We start from the raw sequence: 16,368 nt of genomic DNA, 5'->3' as shown, positions 1-16,368 counted from the left end.
AAGCGTTTTCAGCCCGAGTGGAGCACATTTTGACCGTTTTTTTAAAAACATCATTGTACATTGAAATTTCTGCTTGCGTATGCTTTAGAAGCAAGAATTAAGAGGACTACATTCATTATTTCAGCTGAAAAATGCTTAGTTTATGATTTATAGTCAACATTAATGTAATGTCCCAAACAAGCGTTTTCAGCCCGAGTGGAGCACATTTTGACTGTTTTTTTAAAAACATCATTGTACATTGAAATTTCTGCTTGCGTATGCTTTAGAAGCAAGAATTAAGAGGACTACATTCATTATTTCAGCTGAAAAATGCTTAGTTTTTGATTTATAGTCAACATTAATGAAATGTCCCCAACAGCGTTTTCAGCCCGAGTGGAGCACATTTTGACTGTTTTTTTAAAAACATCATTGTACATTGAAATTTCTGCTTGCGTATGCTTTAGAAGCAAGAATTAAGAGGACTACATTCATTATTTCAGCTGAAAAATGCTTAGTTTTTGATTTATAGTCAACATTAATGAAATGTCCCCAACAGCGTTTTCAGCCCGAGTGGAGCACATTTTGACTGTTTTTTTAAAAACATCATTGTACATTGAAATTTCTGCTTGCATATGCTTTAGAAGCAAGAATTAAGAGGACTACATTCATTATTTCAGCTGAAAAATGCTTAGTTTATGATTTATAGTCAACATTAATGTAATGTCCCAAACAAGCGTTTTCAGCCCGAGTGGAGCACATTTTGACTGTTTTTTTAAAAACATCATTGTACATTGAAATTTCTGCTTGCGTATGCTTTAGAAGCAAGAATTAAGAAGACTACATTCATTATTTCAGCTGAAAAATGCTTAGTTTTTGATTTATAGTCAACATTAATGAAATGTCCCCAACAGCGTTTTCAGCCCGAGTGGAGCACATTTTGACTGTTTTTTTAAAAACATCATTGTACATTGAAATTTCTGCTTGCGTATGCTTTAGAAGCAAGAATTAAGAGGACTACACTCATTATTTCAGCTGAAAAATGCTTAGTTTTTGATTTATAGTCAACATTAATGAAATGTCCCCAACAGCGTTTTCAGCCCGAGTGGAGCACATTTTGACTGTTTTTTTAAAAACATCATTGTACATTGAAATTTCTGCTTGCGTATGCTTTAGAAGCAAGAATTAAGAGGACTACATTCATTATTTCAGCTGAAAAATGCTTAGTTTATGATTTATAGTCAACATTAATGAAATGTCCCCAACAGCGTTTTCAGCCCGAGTGGAGCACATTTTGACTGTTTTTTTAAAAACATCATTGTACATTGAAATTTCTGCTTGCGTATGCTTTAGAAGCAAATATTAAGAGGACTACATTCATTTTTTCAGCTGAAAAATGCTTAGTTTTTGATTTATAGTCAACATTAATGAAATGTCCCCAACAGCGTTTTCAGCCCGAGTGGAGCACATTTTGACTGTTTTTTTTAAAAACATCATTGTACATTGAAATTTCTGCTTGCGTATGCTTTAGAAGCAAGAATTAAGAGGACTACATTCATTATTTCAGCTGAAAAATGCTTAGTTTATGAATTATAGTCAACATTAATGAAATGTTCCAAACAAGCGTTTTCAGCCCGAGTGGAGCACATTTTGACTGTTTTTTTAAAAACATCATTGTACATTGAAATTTCTGCTTGCATATGCTTTAGAAGCAAGAATTAAGAGGACTACATTCATTATTTCAGCTGAAAAATGCTTAGTTTATGATTTATAGTCAACATTAATGAAATGTTCCAAACAAGCGTTTTCAGCCCGAGTGGAGCACATTTTGACCGTTTTTTTAAAAACATCATTGTACATTGAAATTTCTGCTTGCGTATGCTTTAGAAGCAAGAATTAAGAGGACTACATTCATTATTTCAGCTGAAAAATGCTTAGTTTATGAATTATAGTCAACATTAATGTAATGTCCCAAACAAGCGTTTTCAGCCCGAGTGGAGCACATTTTGACAGTTTTTTTAAAAACGTCATTGTACATTGAAATTTCTGCTTGCGTATGCTTTAGAATTAAGAATTAAGAGGACTACATTCATTATTTCAGCTGAAAAATGCTTAGTTTATGATTTATAGTCAACATTAATGAAATGTCCCCAACAGCGTTTTCAGCCCGAGTGGAGCACATTTTGACTGTTTTTTTAAAAACATCATTGTACATTGAAATTTCTGCTTGCGTATGCTTTAGAAGCAAGAATTAAGAGGACTACATTCATTATTTCAGCTGAAAAATGCTTAGTTTATGAATTATAGTCAACATTAATGAAATGTTCCAAACAAGCGTTTTCAGCCCGAGTGGAGCACATTTTGACTGTTTTTTTAAAAACATCATTGTACATTGAAATTTCTGCTTGCATATGCTTTAGAAGCAAGAATTAAGAGGACTACATTCATTATTTCAGCTGAAAAATGCTTAGTTTATGATTTATAGTCAACATTAATGAAATGTTCCAAACAAGCGTTTTCAGCCCGAGTGGAGCACATTTTGACTGTTTTTTTAAAAACATCATTGTACATTGAAATTTCTGCTTGCGTATGCTTTAGAAGCAAGAATTAAGAGGACTACATTCATTATTTCAGCTGAAAAATGCTTAGTTTTTGATTTATAGTCAACATTAATGAAATGTCCCCAACAGCGTTTTCAGCCCGAGTGGAGCACATTTTGACTGTTTTTTTAAAAACATCATTGTACATTGAAATTTCTGCTTGCGTATGCTTTAGAAGCAAGAATTAAGAGGACTACATTCATTATTTCAGCTGAAAAATGCTTAGTTTATGATTTATAGTCAACATTAATGAAATGTCCCCAACAGCGTTTTCAGCCCGAGTGGAGCACATTTTGACTGTTTTTTTAAAAACATCATTGTACATTGAAATTTCTGCTTGCGTATGCTTTAGAAGCAAATATTAAGAGGACTACATTCATTTTTTCAGCTGAAAAATGCTTAGTTTTTGATTTATAGTCAACATTAATGAAATGTCCCCAACAGCGTTTTCAGCCCGAGGGGAGCACATTTTGACTGTTTTTTTAAAAACATCATTGTACATTGAAATTTCTGCTTGCGTATGCTTTAGAAGCAAGAATTAAGAGGACTACATTCATTTTTTCAGCTGAAAAATGCTTAGTTTTTGATTTATAGTCAACATTAATGAAATGTCCCCAACAGCGTTTTCAGCCCGAGTGGAGCACATTTTGACTGTTTTTTTAAAAACATCATTGTACATTGAAATTTCTGCTTGCGTATGCTTTAGAAGCAAGAATTAAGAGGACTACATTCATTTTTTCAGCTGAAAAATGCTTAGTTTATGATTTATAGTCAACATTAATGAAATGTCCCCAACAGCGTTTTCAGCCCGAGTGGAGCACATTTTGACTGTTTTTTTAAAAACATCATTGTACATTGAAATTTCTGCTTGCGTATGCTTTAGAAGCAAGAATTAAGAGGACTACATTCATTATTTCAGCTGAAAAATGCTTAGTTTATGAATTATAGTCAACATTAATGAAATGTTCCAAACAAGCGTTTTCAGCCCGAGTGGAGCACATTTTGACTGTTTTTTTAAAAACATCATTGTACATTGAAATTTCTGCTTGCATATGCTTTAGAAGCAAGAATTAAGAGGACTACATTCATTATTTCAGCTGAAAAATGCTTAGTTTATGATTTATAGTCAACATTAATGAAATGTTCCAAACAAGCGTTTTCAGCCCGAGTGGAGCACATTTTGACTGTTTTTTTAAAAACATCATTGTACATTGAAATTTCTGCTTGCGTATGCTTTAGAAGCAAGAATTAAGAGGACTACATTCATTATTTCAGCTGAAAAATGCTTAGTTTTTGATTTATAGTCAACATTAATGAAATGTCCCCAACAGCGTTTTCAGCCCGAGTGGAGCACATTTTGACTGTTTTTTTTAAAAACATCATTGTACATTGAAATATCTGCTTGCGTATGCTTTAGAAGCAAGAATTAAGAGGACTACATTCATTATTTCAGCTGAAAAATGCTTAGTTTATGATTTATAGTCAACATTAATGAAATGTCCCCAACAGCGTTTTCAGCCCGAGTGGAGCACATTTTGACTGTTTTTTTAAAAACATCATTGTACATTGAAATTTCTGCTTGCGTATGCTTTAGAAGCAAGAATTAAGAGGACTACATTCATTATTTCAGCTGAAAAATGCTTAGTTTATGATTTATAGTCAACATTAATGAAATGTCCCCAACAGCGTTTTCAGCCCGAGGGGAGCACATTTTGACTGTTTTTTTAAAAACATCATTGTACATTGAAATTTCTGCTTGCGTATGCTTTAGAAGCAAGAATTAAGAGGACTACATTCATTTTTTCAGCTGAAAAATGCTTAGTTTTTGATTTATAGTCAACATTAATGAAATGTCCCCAACAGCGTTTTCAGCCCGAGTGGAGCACATTTTGACTGTTTTTTTTAAAAACATCATTGTACATTGAAATTTCTGCTTGCGTATGCTTTAGAAGCAAGAATTAAGAGGACTACATTCATTATTTCAGCTGAAAAATGCTTAGTTTATGAATTATAGTCAACATTAATGAAATGTTCCAAACAAGCGTTTTCAGCCCGAGTGGAGCACATTTTGACTGTTTTTTTAAAAACATCATTGTACATTGAAATTTCTGCTTGCATATGCTTTAGAAGCAAGAATTAAGAGGACTACATTCATTATTTCAGCTGAAAAATGCTTAGTTTATGATTTATAGTCAACATTAATGAAGTGTTCCAAACAAGCGTTTTCAGCCCGAGTGGAGCACATTTTGACCGTTTTTTTAAAAACATCATTGTACATTGAAATTTCTGTTTGCGTATGCTTTAGAAGCAAGAATTAAGAGGACTACATTCATTATTTCAGCTGAAAAATGCTTAGTTTATGATTTATAGTCAACATTAATGTAATGTCCCAAACAAGCGTTTTCAGCCCGAGTGGAGCACATTTTGACTGTTTTTTTAAAAACATCATTGTACATTGAAATTTCTGCTTGCGTATGCTTTAGAAGCAAGAATTAAGAGGACTACATTCATTATTTCAGCTGAAAAATGCTTAGTTTTTGATTTATAGTCAACATTAATGAAATGTCCCCAACAGCGTTTTCAGCCCGAGTGGAGCACATTTTGACTGTTTTTTTAAAAACATCATTGTACATTGAAATTTCTGCTTGCGTATGCTTTAGAAGCAAGAATTAAGAGGACTACATTCATTATTTCAGCTGAAAAATGCTTAGTTTTTGATTTATAGTCAACATTAATGAAATGTCCCCAACAGCGTTTTCAGCCCGAGTGGAGCACATTTTGACTGTTTTTTTAAAAACATCATTGTACATTGAAATTTCTGCTTGCATATGCTTTAGAAGCAAGAATTAAGAGGACTACATTCATTATTTCAGCTGAAAAATGCTTAGTTTATGATTTATAGTCAACATTAATGTAATGTCCCAAACAAGCGTTTTCAGCCCGAGTGGAGCACATTTTGACTGTTTTTTTAAAAACATCATTGTACATTGAAATTTCTGCTTGCGTATGCTTTAGAAGCAAGAATTAAGAAGACTACATTCATTATTTCAGCTGAAAAATGCTTAGTTTTTGATTTATAGTCAACATTAATGAAATGTCCCCAACAGCGTTTTCAGCCCGAGTGGAGCACATTTTGACTGTTTTTTTTAAAAACATCATTGTACATTGAAATTTCTGCTTGCGTATGCTTTAGAAGCAAGAATTAAGAGGACTACATTCATTATTTCAGCTGAAAAATGCTTAGTTTATGAATTATAGTCAACATTAATGAAATGTTCCAAACAAGCGTTTTCAGCCCGAGTGGAGCACATTTTGACTGTTTTTTTAAAAACATCATTGTACATTGAAATTTCTGCTTGCATATGCTTTAGAAGCAAGAATTAAGAGGACTACATTCATTATTTCAGCTGAAAAATGCTTAGTTTATGATTTATAGTCAACATTAATGAAGTGTTCCAAACAAGCGTTTTCAGCCCGAGTGGAGCACATTTTGACCGTTTTTTTAAAAACATCATTGTACATTGAAATTTCTGTTTGCGTATGCTTTAGAAGCAAGAATTAAGAGGACTACATTCATTATTTCAGCTGAAAAATGCTTAGTTTATGATTTATAGTCAACATTAATGTAATGTCCCAAACAAGCGTTTTCAGCCCGAGTGGAGCACATTTTGACTGTTTTTTTAAAAACATCATTGTACATTGAAATTTCTGCTTGCGTATGCTTTAGAAGCAAGAATTAAGAGGACTACATTCATTATTTCAGCTGAAAAATGCTTAGTTTTTGATTTATAGTCAACATTAATGAAATGTCCCCAACAGCGTTTTCAGCCCGAGTGGAGCACATTTTGACTGTTTTTTTAAAAACATCATTGTACATTGAAATTTCTGCTTGCGTATGCTTTAGAAGCAAGAATTAAGAGGACTACATTCATTATTTCAGCTGAAAAATGCTTAGTTTTTGATTTATAGTCAACATTAATGAAATGTCCCCAACAGCGTTTTCAGCCCGAGTGGAGCACATTTTGACTGTTTTTTTAAAAACATCATTGTACATTGAAATTTCTGCTTGCATATGCTTTAGAAGCAAGAATTAAGAGGACTACATTCATTATTTCAGCTGAAAAATGCTTAGTTTATGATTTATAGTCAACATTAATGTAATGTCCCAAACAAGCGTTTTCAGCCCGAGTGGAGCACATTTTGACTGTTTTTTTAAAAACATCATTGTACATTGAAATTTCTGCTTGCGTATGCTTTAGAAGCAAGAATTAAGAAGACTACATTCATTATTTCAGCTGAAAAATGCTTAGTTTTTGATTTATAGTCAACATTAATGAAATGTCCCCAACAGCGTTTTCAGCCCGAGTGGAGCACATTTTGACTGTTTTTTTAAAAACATCATTGTACATTGAAATTTCTGCTTGCGTATGCTTTAGAAGCAAGAATTAAGAGGACTACACTCATTATTTCAGCTGAAAAATGCTTAGTTTTTGATTTATAGTCAACATTAATGAAATGTCCCCAACAGCGTTTTCAGCCCGAGTGGAGCACATTTTGACTGTTTTTTTAAAAACATCATTGTACATTGAAATTTCTGCTTGCGTATGCTTTAGAAGCAAGAATTAAGAGGACTACATTCATTATTTCAGCTGAAAAATGCTTAGTTTATGATTTATAGTCAACATTAATGAAATGTCCCCAACAGCGTTTTCAGCCCGAGTGGAGCACATTTTGACTGTTTTTTTAAAAACATCATTGTACATTGAAATTTCTGCTTGCGTATGCTTTAGAAGCAAGAATTAAGAGGACTACATTCATTATTTCAGCTGAAAAATGCTTAGTTTATGATTTATAGTCAACATTAATGAAATGTCCCCAACAGCGTTTTCAGCCCGAGGGGAGCACATTTTGACTGTTTTTTTAAAAACATCATTGTACATTGAAATTTCTGCTTGCGTATGCTTTAGAAGCAAGAATTAAGAGGACTACATTCATTTTTTCAGCTGAAAAATGCTTAGTTTTTGATTTATAGTCAACATTAATGAAATGTCCCCAACAGCGTTTTCAGCCCGAGTGGAGCACATTTTGACTGTTTTTTTTAAAAACATCATTGTACATTGAAATTTCTGCTTGCGTATGCTTTAGAAGCAAGAATTAAGAGGACTACATTCATTATTTCAGCTGAAAAATGCTTAGTTTATGAATTATAGTCAACATTAATGAAATGTTCCAAACAAGCGTTTTCAGCCCGAGTGGAGCACATTTTGACTGTTTTTTTAAAAACATCATTGTACATTGAAATTTCTGCTTGCATATGCTTTAGAAGCAAGAATTAAGAGGACTACATTCATTATTTCAGCTGAAAAATGCTTAGTTTATGATTTATAGTCAACATTAATGTAATGTCCCAAACAAGCGTTTTCAGCCCGAGTGGAGCACATTTTGACTGTTTTTTTAAAAACATCATTGTACATTGAAATTTCTGCTTGCGTATGCTTTAGAAGCAAGAATTAAGAGGACTACATTCATTATTTCAGCTGAAAAATGCTTAGTTTTTGATTTATAGTCAACATTAATGAAATGTCCCCAACAGCGTTTTCAGCCCGAGTGGAGCACATTTTGACTGTTTTTTTAAAAACATCATTGTACATTGAAATTTCTGCTTGCGTATGCTTTAGAAGCAAGAATTAAGAGGACTACATTCATTATTTCAGCTGAAAAATGCTTAGTTTTTGATTTATAGTCAACATTAATGAAATGTCCCCAACAGCGTTTTCAGCCCGAGTGGAGCACATTTTGACTGTTTTTTTAAAAACATCATTGTACATTGAAATTTCTGCTTGCATATGCTTTAGAAGCAAGAATTAAGAGGACTACATTCATTATTTCAGCTGAAAAATGCTTAGTTTATGATTTATAGTCAACATTAATGTAATGTCCCAAACAAGCGTTTTCAGCCCGAGTGGAGCACATTTTGACTGTTTTTTTAAAAACATCATTGTACATTGAAATTTCTGCTTGCGTATGCTTTAGAAGCAAGAATTAAGAAGACTACATTCATTATTTCAGCTGAAAAATGCTTAGTTTTTGATTTATAGTCAACATTAATGAAATGTCCCCAACAGCGTTTTCAGCCCGAGTGGAGCACATTTTGACTGTTTTTTTAAAAACATCATTGTACATTGAAATTTCTGCTTGCGTATGCTTTAGAAGCAAGAATTAAGAGTACTACATTCATTATTTCAGCTGAAAAATGCTTAGTTTTTGATTTATAGTCAACATTAATGAAATGTCCCCAACAGCGTTTTCAGCCCGAGTGGAGCACATTTTGACTGTTTTTTTAAAAACATCATTGTACATTGAAATTTCTGCTTGCGTATGCTTTAGAAGCAAGAATTAAGAGGACTACATTCATTATTTCAGCTGAAAAATGCTTAGTTTATGATTTATAGTCAACATTAATGAAATGTCCCCAACAGCGTTTTCAGCCCGAGTGGAGCACATTTTGACTGTTTTTTTAAAAACATCATTGTACATTGAAATTTCTGCTTGCGTATGCTTTAGAAGCAAATATTAAGAGGACTACATTCATTTTTTCAGCTGAAAAATGCTTAGTTTTTGATTTATAGTCAACATTAATGAAATGTCCCCAACAGCGTTTTCAGCCCGAGTGGAGCACATTTTGACTGTTTTTTTTAAAAACATCATTGTACATTGAAATTTCTGCTTGCGTATGCTTTAGAAGCAAGAATTAAGAGGACTACATTCATTATTTCAGCTGAAAAATGCTTAGTTTATGAATTATAGTCAACATTAATGAAATGTTCCAAACAAGCGTTTTCAGCCCGAGTGGAGCACATTTTGACTGTTTTTTTAAAAACATCATTGTACATTGAAATTTCTGCTTGCATATGCTTTAGAAGCAAGAATTAAGAGGACTACATTCATTATTTCAGCTGAAAAATGCTTAGTTTATGATTTATAGTCAACATTAATGAAATGTTCCAAACAAGCGTTTTCAGCCCGAGTGGAGCACATTTTGACCGTTTTTTTAAAAACATCATTGTACATTGAAATTTCTGCTTGCGTATGCTTTAGAAGCAAGAATTAAGAGGACTACATTCATTATTTCAGCTGAAAAATGCTTAGTTTATGAATTATAGTCAACATTAATGTAATGTCCCAAACAAGCGTTTTCAGCCCGAGTGGAGCACATTTTGACAGTGTTTTTAAAAACGTCATTGTACATTGAAATTTCTGCTTGCGTATGCTTTAGAATTAAGAATTAAGAGGACTACATTCATTATTTCAGCTGAAAAATGCTTAGTTTATGATTTATAGTCAACATTAATGAAATGTCCCCAACAGCGTTTTCAGCCCGAGTGGAGCACATTTTGACTGTTTTTTTAAAAACATCATTGTACATTGAAATTTCTGCTTGCGTATGCTTTAGAAGCAAGAATTAAGAGGACTACATTCATTATTTCAGCTGAAAAATGCTTAGTTTATGAATTATAGTCAACATTAATGAAATGTTCCAAACAAGCGTTTTCAGCCCGAGTGGAGCACATTTTGACTGTTTTTTTAAAAACATCATTGTACATTGAAATTTCTGCTTGCATATGCTTTAGAAGCAAGAATTAAGAGGACTACATTCATTATTTCAGCTGAAAAATGCTTAGTTTATGATTTATAGTCAACATTAATGAAATGTTCCAAACAAGCGTTTTCAGCCCGAGTGGAGCACATTTTGACCGTTTTTTTAAAAACATCATTGTACATTGAAATTTCTGTTTGCGTATGCTTTAGAAGCAAGAATTAAGAGGACTACATTCATTATTTCAGCTGAAAAATGCTTAGTTTATGATTTATAGTCAACATTAATGTAATGTCCCAAACAAGCGTTTTCAGCCCGAGTGGAGCACATTTTGACTGTTTTTTTAAAAACATCATTGTACATTGAAATTTCTGCTTGTGTATGCTTTAGAAGCAAGAATTAAGAGGACTACATTCATTATTTCAGCTGAAAAATGCTTAGTTTATGATTTATAGTCAACATTAATGAAATGTTCCAAACAAGCGTTTTCAGCCCGAGTGGAGCACATTTTGACTGTTTTTTTAAAAACATCATTGTACATTGAAATTTCTGCTTGCGTATGCTTTAGAAGCAAGAATTAAGAGGACTACATTCATTATTTCAGCTGAAAAATGCTTAGTTTTTGATTTATAGTCAACATTAATGAAATGTCCCCAACAGCGTTTTCAGCCCGAGTGGAGCACATTTTGACTGTTTTTTTTAAAAACATCATTGTACATTGAAATATCTGCTTGCGTATGCTTTAGAAGCAAGAATTAAGAGGACTACATTCATTATTTCAGCTGAAAAATGCTTAGTTTATGATTTATAGTCAACATTAATGAAATGTCCCCAACAGCGTTTTCAGCCCGAGTGGAGCACATTTTGACTGTTTTTTTAAAAACATCATTGTACATTGAAATTTCTGCTTGCGTATGCTTTAGAAGCAAGAATTAAGAGGACTACATTCATTATTTCAGCTGAAAAATGCTTAGTTTATGATTTATAGTCAACATTAATGAAATGTCCCCAACAGCGTTTTCAGCCCGAGGGGAGCACATTTTGACTGTTTTTTTAAAAACATCATTGTACATTGAAATTTCTGCTTGCGTATGCTTTAGAAGCAAGAATTAAGAGGACTACATTCATTTTTTCAGCTGAAAAATGCTTAGTTTTTGATTTATAGTCAACATTAATGAAATGTCCCCAACAGCGTTTTCAGCCCGAGTGGAGCACATTTTGACTGTTTTTTTTAAAAACATCATTGTACATTGAAATTTCTGCTTGCGTATGCTTTAGAAGCAAGAATTAAGAGGACTACATTCATTATTTCAGCTGAAAAATGCTTAGTTTATGAATTATAGTCAACATTAATGAAATGTTCCAAACAAGCGTTTTCAGCCCGAGTGGAGCACATTTTGACTGTTTTTTTAAAAACATCATTGTACATTGAAATTTCTGCTTGCATATGCTTTAGAAGCAAGAATTAAGAGGACTACATTCATTATTTCAGCTGAAAAATGCTTAGTTTATGATTTATAGTCAACATTAATGAAGTGTTCCAAACAAGCGTTTTCAGCCCGAGTGGAGCACATTTTGACCGTTTTTTTAAAAACATCATTGTACATTGAAATTTCTGTTTGCGTATGCTTTAGAAGCAAGAATTAAGAGGACTACATTCATTATTTCAGCTGAAAAATGCTTAGTTTATGATTTATAGTCAACATTAATGTAATGTCCCAAACAAGCGTTTTCAGCCCGAGTGGAGCACATTTTGACTGTTTTTTTAAAAACATCATTGTACATTGAAATTTCTGCTTGCGTATGCTTTAGAAGCAAGAATTAAGAGGACTACATTCATTATTTCAGCTGAAAAATGCTTAGTTTTTGATTTATAGTCAACATTAATGAAATGTCCCCAACAGCGTTTTCAGCCCGAGTGGAGCACATTTTGACTGTTTTTTTAAAAACATCATTGTACATTGAAATTTCTGCTTGCGTATGCTTTAGAAGCAAGAATTAAGAGGACTACATTCATTATTTCAGCTGAAAAATGCTTAGTTTATGATTTATAGTCAACATTAATGTAATGTCCCAAACAAGCGTTTTCAGCCCGAGTGGAGCACATTTTGACTGTTTTTTTAAAAACATCATTGTACATTGAAATTTCTGCTTGCGTATGCTTTAGAAGCAAGAATTAAGAGGACTACATTCATTATTTCAGCTGAAAAATGCTTAGTTTTTGATTTATAGTCAACATTAATGAAATGTCCCCAACAGCGTTTTCAGCCCGAGTGGAGCACATTTTGACTGTTTTTTTAAAAACATCATTGTACATTGAAATTTCTGCTTGCGTATGCTTTAGAAGCAAGAATTAAGAGGACTACATTCATTATTTCAGCTGAAAAATGCTTAGTTTTTGATTTATAGTCAACATTAATGAAATGTCCCCAACAGCGTTTTCAGCCCGAGTGGAGCACATTTTGACTGTTTTTTTAAAAACATCATTGTACATTGAAATTTCTGCTTGCGTATGCTTTAGAAGCAAGAATTAAGAGGACTACATTCATTATTTCAGCTGAAAAATGCTTAGTTTATGATTTATAGTCAACATTAATGAAATGTCCCCAACAGCGTTTTCAGCCCGAGTGGAGCACATTTTGACTGTTTTTTTAAAAACATCATTGTACATTGAAATTTCTGCTTGCGTATGCTTTAGAAGCAAGAATTAAGAGGACTACATTCATTATTTCAGCTGAAAAATGCTTAGTTTTTGATTTATAGTCAACATTAATGAAATGTCCCCAACAGCGTTTTCAGCCCGAGTGGAGCACATTTTGACTGTTTTTTTAAAAACATCATTGTACATTGAAATTTCTGCTTGCGTATGCTTTAGAAGCAAGAATTAAGAGGACTACATTCATTTTTTCAGCTGAAAAATGCTTAGTTTATGATTTATAGTCAACATTAATGAAATGTTCCAAACAAGCGTTTTCAGCCCGAGTGGAGCACATTTTGACCGTTTTTTTAAAAACATCATTGTACATTGAAATTTCTGCTTGCGTATGCTTTAGAAGCAAGAATTAAGAGGACTACATTCATTATTTCAGCTGAAAAATGCTTAGTTTTTGATTTATAGTCAACATTAATGAAATGTCCCCAACAGCGTTTTCAGCCCGAGTGGAGCACATTTTGACTGTTTTTTTAAAAACATCATTGTACATTGAAATTTCTGCTTGCGTATGCTTTAGAAGCAAGAATTAAGAGGACTACATTCATTATTTCAGCTGAAAAATGCTTAGTTTATGATTTATAGTCAACATTAATGAAATGTCCCCAACAGCGTTTTCAGCCCGAGGGGAGCACATTTTGACTGTTTTTTTAAAAACATCATTGTACATTGAAATTTCTGCTTGCGTATGCTTTAGAAGCAAGAATTAAGAGGACTACATTCATTTTTTCAGCTGAAAAATGCTTAGTTTTTGATTTATAGTCAACATTAATGAAATGTCCCCAACAGCGTTTTCAGCCCGAGTGGAGCACATTTTGACTGTTTTTTTTAAAAACATCATTGTACATTGAAATTTCTGCTTGCGTATGCTTTAGAAGCAAGAATTAAGAGGACTACATTCATTATTTCAGCTGAAAAATGCTTAGTTTTTGATTTATAGTCAACATTAATGAAATGTCCCCAACAGCGTTTTCAGCCCGAGTGGAGCACATTTTGACTGTTTTTTTAAAAACATCATTGTACATTGAAATTTCTGCTTGCGTATGCTTTAGAATTAAGAATTAAGAGGACTACATTCATTATTTCAGCTGAAAAATGCTTAGTTTTTGATTTATAGTCAACATTAATGAAATGTCCCCAACAGCGTTTTCAGCCCGAGTGGAGCACATTTTGACTGTTTTTTTAAAAACATCATTGTACATTGAAATTTCTGTTTGCGTATGCTTTAGAAGCAAGAATTAAGAGGACTACATTCATTATTTCAGCTGAAAAATGCTTAGTTTATGATTTATAGTCAACATTAATGTAATGTCCCAAACAAGCGTTTTCAGCCCGAGTGGAGCACATTTTGACTGTTTTTTTAAAAACATCATTGTACATTGAAATTTCTGCTTGCGTATGCTTTAGAAGCAAGAATTAAGAGGACTACATTCATTATTTCAGCTGAAAAATGCTTAGTTTATGATTTATAGTCAACATTAATGAAATGTCCCAAACAAGCGTTTTCAGCCCGAGTGGAGCACATTTTGACTGTTTTTTTAAAAACATCATTGTACATTGAAATTTCTGCTTGCGTATGCTTTAGAAGCAAGAATTAAGAGGACTACATTCATTATTTCAGCTGAAAAATGCTTAGTTTTTGATTTATAGTCAACATTAATGAAATGTCCCCAACAGCCTTTTCAGCCCGAGTGGAGCACATTTTGACTGTTTTTTTAAAAACATCATTGTACATTGAAATTTCTGCTTGCGTATGCTTTAGAAGCAAGAATTAAGAGGACTACATTCATTATTTCAGCTGAAAAATGCTTAGTTTTTGATTTATAGTCAACATTAATGAAATGTCCCCAACAGCGTTTTCAGCCCGAGTGGAGCACATTTTGACTGTTTTTTTAAAAACATCATTGTACATTGAAATTTCTGCTTGCGTATGCTTTAGAAGCAAGAATTAAGAGGACTACATTCATTTTTTCAGCTGAAAAATGCTTAGTTTATGATTTATAGTCAACATTAATGAAATGTCCCCAACAGCGTTTTCAGCCCGAGTGGAGCACATTTTGACTGTTTTTTTAAAAACATCATTGTACATTGAAATTTCTGCTTGCGTATGCTTTAGAAGCAAGAATTAAGAGGACTACATTCATTATTTCAGCTGAAAAATGCTTAGTTTATGAATTATAGTCAACATTAATGAAATGTTCCAAACAAGCGTTTTCAGCCCGAGTGGAGCACATTTTGACTGTTTTTTTAAAAACATCATTGTACATTGAAATTTCTGCTTGCATATGCTTTAGAAGCAAGAATTAAGAGGACTACATTCATTATTTCAGCTGAAAAATGCTTAGTTTATGATTTATAGTCAACATTAATGTAATGTCCCAAACAAGCGTTTTCAGCCCGAGTGGAGCACATTTTGACTGTTTTTTTAAAAACATCATTGTACATTGAAATTTCTGCTTGTGTATGCTTTAGAAGCAAGAATTAAGAGGACTACATTCATTATTTCAGCTGAAAAATGCTTAGTTTATGATTTATAGTCAACATTAATGAAATGTTCCAAACAAGCGTTTTCAGCCCGAGTGGAGCACATTTTGACTGTTTTTTTAAAAACATCATTGTACATTGAAATTTCTGCTTGCGTATGCTTTAGAAGCAAGAATTAAGAGGACTACATTCATTATTTCAGCTGAAAAATGCTTAGTTTTTGATTTATAGTCAACATTAATGAAATGTCCCCAACAGCGTTTTCAGCCCGAGTGGAGCACATTTTGACTGTTTTTTTTAAAAACATCATTGTACATTGAAATATCTGCTTGCGTATGCTTTAGAAGCAAGAATTAAGAGGACTACATTCATTATTTCAGCTGAAAAATGCTTAGTTTATGATTTATAGTCAACATTAATGAAATGTCCCCAACAGCGTTTTCAGCCCGAGTGGAGCACATTTTGACTGTTTTTTTAAAAACATCATTGTACATTGAAATTTCTGCTTGCGTATGCTTTAGAAGCAAGAATTAAGAGGACTACATTCATTATTTCAGCTGAAAAATGCTTAGTTTATGATTTATAGTCAACATTAATGAAATGTCCCCAACAGCGTTTTCAGCCCGAGGGGAGCACATTTTGACTGTTTTTTTAAAAACATCATTGTACATTGAAATTTCTGCTTGCGTATGCTTTAGAAGCAAGAATTAAGAGGACTACATTCATTTTTTCAGCTGAAAAATGCTTAGTTTTTGATTTATAGTCAACATTAATGAAATGTCCCCAACAGCGTTTTCAGCCCGAGTGGAGCACATTTTGACTGTTTTTTTTAAAAACATCATTGTACATTGAAATTTCTGCTTGCGTATGCTTTAGAAGCAAGAATTAAGAGGACTACATTCATTATTTCAGCTGAAAAATGCTTAGTTTATGAATTATAGTCAACATTAATGAAATGTTCCAAACAAGCGTTTTCAGCCCGAGTGGAGCACATTTTGACT

Source organism: Hippichthys cyanospilos, chromosome 13, assembly GCF_059441005.1.
Source record: "Hippichthys cyanospilos isolate Australia breed blue-spotted pipefish chromosome 13, RoL_Hcya_1.0, whole genome shotgun sequence".
Taxonomy (NCBI): domain Eukaryota; kingdom Metazoa; phylum Chordata; class Actinopteri; order Syngnathiformes; family Syngnathidae; genus Hippichthys; species Hippichthys cyanospilos.
Note: the sequence above shows the minus strand (reverse complement) of the source record.